The sequence below is a fragment of the Pygocentrus nattereri genome, chromosome 14 (genome assembly GCF_015220715.1).
Source record: "Pygocentrus nattereri isolate fPygNat1 chromosome 14, fPygNat1.pri, whole genome shotgun sequence".
Classification (NCBI taxonomy): Eukaryota; Metazoa; Chordata; class Actinopteri; order Characiformes; family Serrasalmidae; genus Pygocentrus; species Pygocentrus nattereri.
The window spans coordinates 1,483,479-1,497,920 of record NC_051224.1 but is presented as its reverse complement, the minus strand read 5'-3'; positions in this window follow the sequence as shown (position 1 = coordinate 1,497,920).

Genomic DNA, 14,442 nt, shown 5'->3' with positions numbered 1-14,442 from the left:
AGGCGGCAGGCCCGGTAAGCTTCGTAGCGCGGAAAGAGCTCTTTACCACAGAGGAAGGTCCTTCTCAGTCTGGGACAATTACCTGTATCAAATTAGTGTCCATTTTCATGCCCCCACGTAGGCCATCCTTCTACACGTATCAGCGTGGGGTCAATAATACCTTTCCTTTAGACAACTAGCCTGCCTCTCCTTTTCTCTGCTGTGGTGTCAGTATGTAGAGCTGCAAAGTCGCAAATCTGTTATTCATCTAAGAAAAAAGGGGCCTGGAATAATGATATTTCAGGTAGTTGAGAACAGCATTGAAGGACTGCTGGACACAGGCTCCAGAAAGGATTGTTTTCCCTTTGCTCGTACTCTATAATGAACTTGTTGAATAAATCAGACTATTGAAGCTAAAGTATCAATTTTCACCCTTGCAAAACTGTCAGAATGAGGCAAAGCTCATTGCTCCGAGAGAGCTGCCAGCTGAAAAGAGAAACAGAGATGCTGCTGGCAAAATCCACCAGAACGTTATATAATACAATTACAGGCCCCAAATGGATCTGCCCTTCTCTTTCTCACTTGTTCCCTGTCTGTTTATTTATTCCTGTCTCTTTTGTGATTTGTCATCTGATGGCATCGGAGCTGTGACCAGATAATGGTGTTGTGCTGTGATCACTTCTCGACAGGAGTGCCATAGGATCAGTGACGTCATCTTCTCTGGTTCCTCTTCAATAGCACAACTGGTGAGCTTGTTATTTTGTCATGGCAGCTGATGAGAGCTATGTCTGTGTCTGCTTGGATAGATGGGGAAAGGCTGATGGATTGCGGCTCTCAATAATCCTCCTTGATAAAAGACGTTTGTTGAGACGTAGGACGGCCACAGTCATCTGTTGCTCTCTGGGAGTGAGGTTGGAAGGAATGGGGAACGATCACAGGGTAATTTCATTGGTTCCTCATGTGCTACACACCTCCTTAACCCTGACATCTTCATGGCTTCCAGGATGTCTCTGGAGATGCTCTCTCATTCCTTGGAACTCCTGCCTCACTACCAGCCAAGGCTGTAAGTGGGCTCTGGTTTCCCAATCCTCTTACCCGTGCCCCAGCACAAATACACAATATCCTCTCCGATTGCACTTAATAATATTTTTGCACAATTATTATTCCACAGAGCTAGACCCTTGACTTCACAGCTCAAGTGAGGAGAGAATAGAGTGTGACGGCACATTCCTGCCCATCTTTCACAAAGTCCTGACTGCAGACGAAAAAAAAGAAGCCAGGAGCTTTTTGAGGAACTAATACTACTAATAATGTTTTTACAACAACAACAACAACAACAACAGTGACCAGATTCAAGCGTTATGCATGGTATTAGACAGTCAGCCAACTATGACACAGTTAGCCCAGTGGTGGTCTGTATGCTGACAAGGCCTGGCTGTACCACTGCTGCGATGCTCAGAACCCAGGTCCCATTGCATTGCCTTATGACTTGCGCCATGAGACGTACAGTGTTTGCATAGCTTGATGCGTTTGTGTCCATGTGCTTGTCTAAAGTATGTTTCTGGCATTGTGCAACAGCCTCTGTTGTCAATGATAATAATGGATTGAGTGTAATAATAACAATAATAATATTAATTCAATGAATTAAAGATGTATGCATGGTATTAGACCATCTGCCAACTAGGGCAGAGTTCGGCAGAATCCAGCACAAATAATAATAATAATAATTTTCGTTCAAGGTGTTATGCGCTCTTTTTAAGCCTGCCTGAACTAGAACATGGATTAGCATCAATCAGTAGTGATCAAATTACTTTTATTGCCATTTGGGAGGCAACAATATGGGATTTGTGGTCAAATAGCTGATATTTTATCAGGCATTTATCTGCCAATATCTGCTGATACCAATGCATTGGTGAAAGAAATTCCCACTAGATCCACCTGGATTAGCAGTATAAAAGAATTTACATTTATTTGGAGCGTGTTAAATGTGCAGTAAAATAAATAAAACGCACGTATTTTAGCAGATTATCCCAGCGTCACCTTGACATTCGGTTCTATTGGAGTAAAGTAAACAGAAAATCAAATATTAGTTTTAAACATTGGTCAAAATTAAACATCTGTTTAATGCTGATCATTTTTGTCTCTGAAACTGCTATAAGAGTCCTCTTATTTCAAGATTCAAGAGGTTTATTGCCATGTGCACAGCAGAGCAGGCAGTAACTGTACAATGAAATCCTTACTTTGCTGTTCCTCCATTCACCATATAAACTCTGAAGAGAATAAAAAAAAGAAAATATAAGAATAACTAAAATACCGTAGTAAAAGGTAAAAGCAAAAAGTGTACAGTATGTGCCAAGTTGAAATAAAATTAAAGTTACACCTGCGTATGTGCAAATAAGTGGAGCAGCTGTTCATAAAGTGACAGATGAAAACAGTAAACAGTAAACAATATTACTCTGTGCAGTAATAGGTGTAAACAGTGTTGTTCTATTCTTGACTATTGTTCTTATTTGGGGAACCGTATAGCAAATAATTACGATAAATGGTTAAACCATAAACTAAGATACTCTGTCAGTATCTGAGCTCAGGACCGGCTTCCTCTCTCACCTAACTAGCACAGACACTTTCTCTAGACAGACAAAGCTCTTCTTATAAGCCGCTCTGGATAAGATCATCTGCTAAATGCTGTAAATGTAGATGTAAATCAGGTTGGGAGGGTTTTAAATCAGTGTGGGAGAAAACGCAGAAATACTGTGTGAGCGTGATGAAGCCCAATGAATGCCACATGAACTTCACCATCTAAGAGTTTGTGGCATCTTAGCTCTTGTATTCTCCTCTGACGCATTTTGCCTGATGTGAGAGCTGAGAAGTGTTTTCTGTTGTTTCTCAGTCAGAAACCTGATGTTGTGGTGTGAGGATGTCCAAAAAAGTACCCAGGCAGCTTTTTGTACAGGCACGAAATCTGCCTGCAGCACAGATCTTGATTTAACCAACAGTCGCATCATGTGATGTGGCATTAATGTAGGAAATCACCCAATGTTTAAAAGGTCAGCTGTGCTTACACATGGGACTACTGCAATACTGCTCTCTTGCTGTGGTTTACATGAAATAAATCAACAAATGAAATCTTCTTTAAACCGGCAGTGGGAGAGTTTTTATCATTACTGGGGGCTGTTACTGCAGTAACTCTTAACTGTCACCAGACGCAGGCCTATTATTGCGTATTTCTAATTGTCACGGTGATCCAAGACCACTTTCTCCTGCTGTTTAAAGCACTGCCATATATGTACTCCGATACTCCAGCTGTGGTACAGTTTTGCAAATGTTGAAATTACTGTCTAGACTTTGTTTGCAGGCAGTGGGCCTCGTGCAGCTCTTTAGAGAAGCCCGGCGCACCTTTAGAAAGAATGAATAGCAGCCGGAGCAGAAAGCTGATTGTGGGTTTTATGTGCAGAAGTGCATCGCTGGGTTCAGGAGCGGAAATAATCTCAATTGAGTTTCTCCAGAAAGCAAAACAACCTTTCAACACATTTTACTTCTGGGCACTGAAAAGATCTGCTGTCGTTACACTGCAGGAGAGAGGAGGTAGAGAACGAGAGAGAGAGAGAGAGAGAGAGAGAGAGAGAGAGAGAGATAGAGAGAGAGAGAGAGAGAGAGAGAGAGAGAGAGACAGAGAGAGAGAGAGAGAGAAAAAGAGAGAGAGAGAGAGAGAGAGAGAGAGAGAGAGAGAGAGAGACGGGGTGGCAGACAAAGAAATAAAGGAATTGGTGAAAAGAATTAGTGAGCAGCAAAAAGCAGAACACAGACACCGAGAGAAAGAGGTGCAAAGGAAGTCACCAGATCCTTGACCCAGATTGTTCTCTCATTTAGGCCCGGTGCTCTCCCAGCAGGCCTCTCTGCCCGCGTACTCTCAGACATTTGTCAGTGTTTTCGACATGCCAAGCAATATTATTCTTTTGTGGCATTACTCAGTGTGATGAATGATGCAGAGTCTTGACATTCGGTCAAGAAAACGTCTACAGCGTCAAGCTAATCTGTCATAATGTACATGTGCTGCACACTAACAGAGCAGAGTGTGTAATGGAAGTTTTTACAGTTGTATTAAGGCCACTGACAAATAATAAATGAAATGAGTCGGAAAATTCTTGTTAAAAAAAGTAGATGTGCTTTTGTATCTGCGATAATCGGCCCAATGTATTCAATCTATTCACAGTTTATTAGGTTTTCTAATTTATATTTTTAGAATTTATGTAATATACTATATCCATCCATCCTCTAAGCCACTGGAGCCTATCCCAGCGGTCATCGGGCGGAAATTCAGGATACACCCTGGACAGGTTGCCAGTCCATCGCAGGGCAGACAGACAGACACTCACACCCAGGGGCAATGTAGCATGTCCAGTCGGCCTGACTGCATGTCTTTGGACTGTGGGAGGAAACCGGAGAACCCGGAGGAACCCCACGCAGACCTGGGGAGAACATGCAAACTCCACACAGAGAGGACCCCGGTCACCCGGCCGGGGAATCGAACCCAGGCCCTCCTCGCTGTGAGGCGACAGCGCCACCCACCGTATCACCGTGTAATACACTATATTTAAAAGTTATTTACCACTAGAACAAGCAGCAACTGGTCTTTTCACTTGGACACTCCAATAAACCTTTGTCCTTGAACACAGGTTACATACTTTTTTTTCCCAAAATAAATAAACATTATCTTCTTCTTTTGGCTGCTCCCTTTAGGGGTCGGCACAGCGGATCATCTGCCTCCACCTTGCCCTATCCACTGCCTCCTCTACTTTCACACCAACCATCTCCATGTCCACCTTCACTACATCCATAAACCTTCTCTGAGGTCTACCTCTTCTCCTTCTACCCGGCAGCTCCATCTCCAACATTCTTTGCCCAATATCTCCACTATTCCTCCTCAACACATGTCCAAACCATCTCAACCTGGCCTCTCTGGCTTTATCTCCAAACTGCTCCACCTTCACCGTCCCTCTGATCTGCTCATTTCTAATCTTGTCCATCCTGGTCACTCCCAACGAAAATCTCAGCATCTTCATCTCCGCCGCCTCCAGCTCAGCCTCCTGTCTTTTAGACAGAGCCACAGTCTCCAAACCAGACATCATAGCAGGACGCACTGCTGTCTTGTAAACAAATAAACATTATTATAATAATGAAAATACACTTTCATGGTTTCTCTTGGTTCATACTACTTCACTAGGTAAAATTATATTACTCCGCAGAACTGTGACCCAAAAAGGCCTTTTTTGGTGTCTCTCACCTTTTAGAACTTGGACTAGCACCATAAAGCTCACGCAGGATGCCCAGCCATTCTTCAAAGCATGCCACAATAAAAGTCCTGTGTTGTGGGACATTTGTGCAGATTTCAGAATTCACAGCCAAGTTTTCAAAGACTTAAATGCTTGAAAAAAGGCCCCATTTTTAACCTGGATTTTAGAGGTATCAAATATAAAAATGGCATAATTTTATATTTTATATGACTTCCTTTTTAGGAGTTTATTTATCTGAATTCACATTTTAAGGGTTCACACCGTTTGATGTTTTTTGAGTTTGGGAGACATAAACATTGAGTTTGGGAGACAAATACGTTGTGTAGTATCTTATTTATTTAACAGGGAAAAAAGGGAATTAGTAAAAAAAAAAAAAAAATTAGGAAAAGATTAGGAAATGAATGGTCTCTGAAAGCCATGGTAACGGTGGAGCGAATGCATCTGCGTTCTGAATATGGTGCTTTTAAAATTGGGACATAAATGTAAAATAATATGGGAAGAGAGCCAGTAGCTGCTTGTTTAACCTGTAATGCACATAGACAGTTTTGTGCCCAATTGTTGTTTCTGGCAGAGAAGCCTCAGGGCCCGTCAGCGCTGCCCCGTGATGCCCAGAAACGACAACGCGTGTCATTTCCTGCCAGCGGCAATCATAACGTGATTACCACCCCTTTCTGCCATGGCCCTCGTGTCCTGTCCCTTGATTTCCCAAAATGAAAGTTTGTATGTTTTTCTTTTGTTGGTGGAGGCAATCTTTCCAGGCAAATCATGAGCGTGGTCCAAAAACTCGCTGTACTCAACGTCAGAAATCAGTTTATAATGAACCGTATGAAGAAACTGAAGCAATTCATTTATAAATAAGCCCCAAAAGTGTTTTTACTTTTGGAGAAATAGCCTGTTTATATTTCCAAACTTTAAATGCCTCATGTGATGGATTTTCTAAACTGTATATACAGGGCTTACACAAACAACACGAGCTAATTGCAAGGTATCTTAAATTTCATAGCATTGGGCTTGTTTAAGGAAAGGCCGATAACAGCAAGGTTATAAGTAATTACGTTTTATTAATGATCTGACTGACAAATCAGATGCCATCTGACCATATATTATGTCAGGCTTATACTGCACTGAAAAGATTTCTGTGCCTTATGAAAAGGAGTCCTTCTGAATCCTGTAGTTAACTCATGCAGTCCCGAGAACATTACTTGCAGTCAAAGGGGTTCAAGATGAATAGGCTTTCAGGGAAACGGCAGGCCTAAGAAACACACACACACACACACACACACACACACACACACACACACACACACACACACACGCAAACACACATTATAGAGCGCACCCCTCACATTTCTGCAAATATTTTATTCTGTCTTTTGATGGGACGACACTGTAGAAATGGAGCTTGGATATAACAAAGTGGTCAGTGTGCAGCTTGTATAGCAGTGCAGATTTACTGTCCTCTAAATAGTCCACCTCACAGTGAATGTGTCCACATGGTGCTTAAAGTGTCGATATTTAGTGTGACCACCATTGTGATCTAGCACTGCCTGAACCCTGTTGTGCATGGGAATCACCAGAGCTGCACAGGCTGCTACTGGAATCCTCTTCCACTCCTCCATGATGACGTCACGGAGCTGGTGGATGTTAGACGCCTTGCGCTCCTCCTCCTTCCGCTTGAGGACGCCCCACAGGTGCTCAATCGGGTTTAAGTCTGGAGACATACTTGGGCAGTCCATCATCTTTACCTTCAGCAAGGCATTGGTCATCTTGGAGGTGTGTTTGGGGTCGTTATCGAATTGGAAAACTGCCATGCGGTGCAGTTTCCGAAGGGAGGGGATCATGCTCTGCTTCAGAACATCACAGTACATGTTGGAATTCATGTTTCAGCTCCCCAGTGCCGTCAGCACTCGTGCAGCTCCAGACCGTGATGCTACCACCACCATGCTTGACTGTAGGCGAGAGACAGTTGTCTTGGTGCTCCTCACTAGGGCGCCACCACACATGCTGGACACCATCTGAGCCAAAGTTTATCTTGGTCTCGTCAGACCACAGGACATGGTTCCAGTAATCCATGTTCTTGGACTGCTTGTCTTCAGCAGACTGTTTGCAGGCTTTAGAAGCTTCAGAAGAGGCTTCCTTCTGGGACGACAGCCATGTAGACCGAGTTGATGCATGGTGCACTGTATGGTCTGAGCACTGACAGGCTGACCTCCCACTTCTTCAACCTCTGCAGCAATGCTTGAAGCCAACCTCTGGATATGACACTGAACACGTGGACTGAACTTCTTTGGTCGACCCTGGCGAGGCCTGTTCTGAGTGGAACCTGTCCTGGGAAACCGCTGCATGACCTTGGCCACCGTGCTGTAGCTCAGTTTCAGGGCGTTAGCAGTCTTCTTATAGCCTAGGCGTCTTTGTGGAGAGCAACAATTCTATTCCTCACATCCTCAGAGATTCTTTACCATGAGGTGCCGTGTTGAATATCCAGTGGTCAGTGTGAGTGAATTGTACCCAAAACACCAAATTTAACAGCCCTGCTCCCCAATCACACCTGGAACCCTGTAACGAGTCACACGATAAACAGGGAAGGACGACGACACAATTAGACACAATGTGGACACGTTCACTGTGAGATGGACTCACTTGTGTTGTCAGCTATTTAGACATTAATGTCTGTGTGTTGTTCTTTTCAGAGGGCAGTAAATCTGCTCTGCTGTACAAGCTGCACACTGACCACTTTAAGCTATATCCAAGTTTCATGTCTACAGTGACGTCCTATCAAAAGATAGATTAACATATTTACAGAAATGTGAGGGGTGCACTCACTTTTGTAAGATACTGTATATACAGTATATATATATATATATATATATATATATATATATATATATATATATATATATGTGTGTGTGTGTGTGTGTGTGTGTGTGTGTGTCTGTCTTTTTTTTCCCCCCACAGTGCACCTTTGGAGGGCGCTGTCTGCTAACATATTGAGCTGCTGCAGCAACTGCCTCAAAGCTCCTTAAACATGAGGAACGGTGCGGGTGCATTAACAAATGTTATGCTATTTCTGAGAATTCCGTTTCAGCGCTACGCCGAAAGGCTTGCTGACAGCTCGCTTCCCAACAAATGCGCCGATGATGAGGGTGGATGAAACCCAAGCCGCTGGTCTGCGGCATGTTAGAACCTGCAGCCCCGCTCGAAGCATCTGTCCCTGAGCTCCATGCATTAGGCTGATCAAACCCAAACGCTGGCTCGTTTCCCTTGCATCGTTCTGTGGAACCGAAAAAAGAGGATGAAAATTTCCCAGGCACAAAGTCCTCATTTGGCTGTAATTAATGGGCCTAAAACCGTATTTTGTTTTGTGGGGCTCCTTTATGTGGCCACAACAAAGACCGAAACAAAAGACGAGGGAAAACAAAGAGGTTTTTGGATTGCAAAAAAGGGGGACTCAAAGGGACGAGAGCCTTCCATGGGGCCTGTGCAGCTGAGCATCGGTATTCCAGGCGCATGGCTGCTGGGACGGGCGGTGGTGTGGGCAGCCGGCCAAAGGGGCCACTAATGGCTGATTACAACACTTGAGCAGGTGGGCCTCTCGCCCTGTGCTGTGGACGACTCAGGGCCAAACACTCCTTTGATAAGCAGGGGAAGGGAGGATGGAGAGAAGTGTGTGTGTGTGTGTGTGTGTGTGTGTGTGTGTGTGTGTGTGTGTGTGTGTGTGTGTGTGTGTATGTGTGTGTGTGTGTGTTTGTGTGTGTCTATTTGTGTGATTTGTGCAGGAACAGCCTTGAGAAATGTTGCTGTTCAGTATGGAAGACAGGGATGGTGGAAAAGTTGACCCATAGGTTCGTCATCCTCCTATGGAAGAACACACACTCACCTTATAAGATGACCAGAAGGCAGGGGCACAGCCATTGGTAGGCCTGAGCCTAACCTGATTGATCACAGGCCTACACAGTCAAATGGGAAGAGGCTGAATGTTCAATATGGCGAATATTTCTTAGGTCAAATTTTTAAGATGGTGAAATGTGATTAGTGTTCTGTGTGCGCTGTCACTCTATGATAGCCAATCAAATCATTATGCTCTCCTTCAAGCTTCGCCTTTTGTCCTCAGCAATCGTTGCTATCCGCAGTTGCCTCATGCCTTCAGTTTGTTATGTACATGCCAGCGTTTAAAGGTCCAGCTGCAGTTAAATGATGTAACTGTGGGTTTTTAAAGTGTTGTCTATCCATCTAAAAATGAAAAAAATGTCGTCAGCATTCTGTTATTATCAGTTTTGGCTAATTTGCTGAAATTGAAACTTCTTCAGCAAATCAAAAGCAAGTCCTGAACAGATCACAATGCTTTCATACCTGCCATATGTTTTTGGCCACAAAGATTAGGTTTAGATATTTAGGTTTGGCGTCTTTCCTTGTCTTTGCACATCTTAGCTGTGATTTTCTCTCAGTCATGTCATTTTCTGTGGGTTCACTGCCACCACTGCGATCCCCAGGGCCGACAGTCCATGACTGAGGAGTCCTTGAGCAAGACACCTAACCCCCAACTGCTCCCCGGGTGCCGTGGATAGGGCTGCCCACCGCTCTGGGCAAGTGTGCTCACTGCCCCCTAGTGTGTGTGTTCACTAGTGTGTATGTGGTGTTTCACTTCATGGATGGGTTAAATGCGGAGGTGGAATTTCCCCGTTTGTGGGATCAAAAAAGTATCACTTAATCTTAATAAATGCAAGTTTGTCTCCTTTAGGCAAATGCTTGAGTGCCGAATATGGCATTTTTATCAATTTTATCGGCCAGTCAGAACTAGGGTGTCTTTGCTGAAATTCATGAGTAGTCAAGTTGGTTTCGTTCTCACATATTCAAATTTCTTTCTTTGGAATAGTAACCAAAAAAAATAGTTTAACATATCGCTGCTGTCGGAAGAAAACCTCGTATCTCCATTTTTGCCATTTGTCAGTGTTTATCAGTACCTGTTGACCTTTATATTGTGTGTAATTTTCATGATGACTTATGAAAAATTCTGGTTCCATTGACTTCCATTAAAAGTAAAGTAGGTTTTCTCCTTCTCCTCTAAAGTTACCATTTTTGGAGGTTTTCTTCCGACAACAGCAATATGTAGATTATTATTGTTAATATTGTTAGCAACCAAAACAATCAGCGTCTATTTGCTAAAATTGATGTAACATTGATTTCTGTAGACTGTCATAATTGCTATGAGAGCTTAATGACCATCTGCTAATAACTTCATAAGTGGCAATCATCAGGGTCCAAGCACCATGCACCTCATAAAGCCAGTACAACACAAAAATAGACCAACACTGGTATGTGGAACGCCACGTTTTTAGAATCGATTTGGGACCTTTGGGGGGCAAAGTTTTTAACAAAAATCAAAAACAATGAAGGAAAAAATACAGGGAGATTCACTCGAAAGAGGCCCAAATACTCTGTAATAACTCTCTCTAGGACAAAGCAATCTGAAGGAAGCAAAGCGCAATGAGCTTCCCACTGTATGGAGCTTCGAACCAGCCAGGATGCCCCTGTGTTGGATGCCCAACTTCCAGGTGTGTACCTCCATTCCCCTTTATGTGTCTGTCAGAAAACGGAGATCAATTCCAGCATTCCAGTAATGTAATCAGTAACACATACGTCACGGTATGTAGCGTGGTTTTTTGGTTCAGATTGCTTCATCCTTGAGCATAGTTGTATAGTTATACGAACTCGGTGAACTCAGCATTTAGCCCGGTATTTAAATCTCAGAGTGCCCCAAAATTTTCATTTAAGTTACTAACAGTGAACTATTTTAAAAATTGAATATCCAGTTAAAAGATGTTTTTTTATTATAAGAGATACTGATAAAAAAGTAATCTATATGCTGGCAAAAAAATATGGACATTTCAGAATCACAGTTCAATTATAACTGACTGTTTAACTGACCGGTTAACTGACCGGGCCAGTGATGCTTGTTCCTGGGGTCTCTGAATAAGGACAATACATTGCAGATATAAACATCGGATGAACACAAAGCTATTAAATATGTAAAAATCACTAAATAAAAATAAAAATTTAAGAAATAATATCTGTTCTCAGGTCCCTTAAGTCTTTTTTAATTAATTCAAAGGATTTTTCCGTTTCCATACAACTGAGGTGTTTTAGACTGCGTGATGGTGTTACTTCTGTTTTTGCATTACGACTTGGTTTGGCTTAAAAACAGCTTTATTTTGCTATATTTGCACCTGGCAAGTCACTAGGGGTGCAGAACCTTTCCTAAAGTCCTGTTTATCTTTTTGTTGTGTTATCAGACTAACAATCATAGATGTATGAAATGTATGCCTATAAAAAAAATGCACGGGACAAATATTTTAGTGGTAGCAGTATTGAGAAATCACAATTTTTAAGGAGAATAATAGATTAAAACGCTAAGGTAACCTCAGCACTGCCGGGTTAATCGAACTGCACAGAAGATGCACTTGCTTTGCTTTGGCACTAGATGATCTTGGCCGTGTGTTTATGGGAGGATCTGTTTAAACGCTCCAAAGCACAGACTCTGACTCCCTTGTTAGCACCAGCGATCCAGACAGCCTTATCTACAGGCTGCCGGAAGGGTTATGATGCACTCGTTTGTCTCTCCACACACCTCAGTTAATTTACTGGCTGCTATCAGGCGCACAGGGCAGACCCTCCAGAGCTGTTGTTGTCTGGAGGATGAGTAGAAGGAGGGCTCTGGCACAGGCCACCTTGATAAGGGCTTAAGATGGCCTTCGGACCCCTGATCTGAATGCACCTCTGGAAGTACAGGACAAACATAACAGCATGCTCTGATCTACTCAAAGAAAGTTGTTATTAAGTATATTTAAATTGTAACCTTCCAGAAGGCCAGAAGGAGCTTGGATTGAACGTTTGACTGTAGAAAAGATAAAGACACACAGACCACTGAAGTTGTGTCGTCAGTCATGCCCATAAAGCAGCTCCAGGTCCATTTTATCCTACAGACATTTTCCCACTAAATGCCACTGGATCCACTGAATTACGAAGTTGTTAAGGAGTCAAATATGAATTCCCCAAAACGAACCAGCGGGCTCTGTCAAGAGTGGTGTTTAAGTTGCTTTGGCAGTGGTGGAGTACAGAGCAGGAGTGGCTGGTGCTATTGCATAACTGCTAAGGTGTAAAAGTAGACATGCAACATCATTTTGTGTTCAGGAGTTTGTGTCTAGCTATTATCAAATGTGTCACAATATTCTATCTGGGCTTCCTAACAACCTCATAATTCAGGGGAACAAGTGGCTCAGATGAGAATCTGATGAGGATCAGTACCTCTAAATCCGAGGCCATGGTTCTCAGGCGGGAAAGGGTGGAGAGCCCTCTCTGGGTCAGGGATGAGCTCTTGCCTCAAGTGGAGGAGTTTAAGTATCTCGGGGTCTTGTTCACGAGTGATGGTACAAGGGAGCGGGAGATTGACAGGCGGATTGGTGCTGGGTCAGCAGTGATGCGGGCTCTTTACCGGTCTGTTGTGGTAAAGAAAGAGCTGAGCCATAAGGCAAGGCTCTCGATTTACCGGTCGATCTATGTTCCCACCCTCACCTATGGTCATGAGCTTTGGGTAATGACCGAAAGAACGAGATCGCGAATACAAGCGGCCGAAATGAGTTTCCTCCGCAGGGTGTCTGGACTCTCCCTTAGAGATAGGGTGAGAAATTCGGTCATCCGGGAGGGACTCGGAGTAGAGCCACTGCTTCTCCACGTCGAGAGGAGCCAGCTGAGGTGGTTCGGGCATCTGGTTAGGATGCCTCCTGGATGCCTCCCTCGGGAGGTGTCACAGGCAAGTCCACCGGGGAGGAGACCCCGGGGACGACCCAGGACACTCTGGCGTGACTATATCGCCCAGCTGGCCTGGGAGCGCCTCGGAATCCCCCTTGGAGAGCTGGTGGAAGTGGCTGGGGAAAGGGAGGTCTGGGCTTCATTGCTTAGGATGCTGCCCCCGCGACCCGAACCCTGGAGAAGCGGAAGATAATAGATAGATGGATGGATGGATGGATGGATGGATGGATGGATGGATGGATGGAAGTGGCTCAGAGTGAAAAAATATAGGTAGGACAAAACATTTCAGGTGTAGAGCTTTATTTTGTACCTCATAGTGTGATAACAGTAATTTTTGAAAGTCACATTCATTTTTTAAATCCAGCTTAGAATAGCTAATGTAAACATGATGCTGACTACAGAATGACGCACAGCTTCGGGGATTTATTTCAATGGTTTTGTCAATTTAAAAAATGTGAAATCTCAATTCTCTGAAAGACAGCAGGCTTTGAAAATAAAAACGTAATTATTCCGCTGAGCTCTGCTCAGGGCTAATGCACTGGCACACTTTGTATCTCTAAAAGCTTACTTTGTATGAGTGCGACAGCAGGACTTAAATTTCGCCAGCCTTGTAAATCTCATTTTATACAGATGATCTCAAAAAATATTACTTATAAATCTGGGAACAGGCGGTGGAGTCTGGAGTGGGAGGGGGCATTTGAAAATGAACTAAAAATCAAATAAGTATTTCATTTCCTTTTGAACTCTGACAAGGGCTGGCACTCACCAGCGTTACATCAGAGCATGATGGCTTTAGCACACGGCCTGCCTTCCTCTCACGGGAACCGTCCGTCTTGGTTCTTTAGGTTCCACTCCCAGATAACTAGACAATGAGGAATCTCGCCGCCTGCCAGCGAGGTGTTTTAATGCACTTGCTGTGGCCACATGGCCATTTTTATCAGTCGTCACTCTGAATTCTGGGCACTTCCTCATGCTGTCTTAGGATGACTGCCCAGTTGGCACAACCTCCCCATCCACGGACTACGCAGAGGACACTGTCGCTTACTGAAAATGACCACGAATGTACCTCAACAACAAGAACGTGGAGAACAGACTCACGTTCTTGGGAAGGAGCTCACCTTACAAGAACAAACTCTTAAAAATAAAACGAAAACCATACGTTTAACTCAAGAACCTGTAACCTTTAAGTTAAGTTACATTCATGTTCTTGAAACTGAAGAAAATGTTTGTCACGCTCACACATCTTAATTTAAAGAACCATCCATCGAAAGGTTCTTTATGGAACCCACAATCGTTCTCCTTTGACGTTGTTCACAAGCATTAAAAACAGAGAACTGACCCTCTAACTGAACTCTCGTATTTA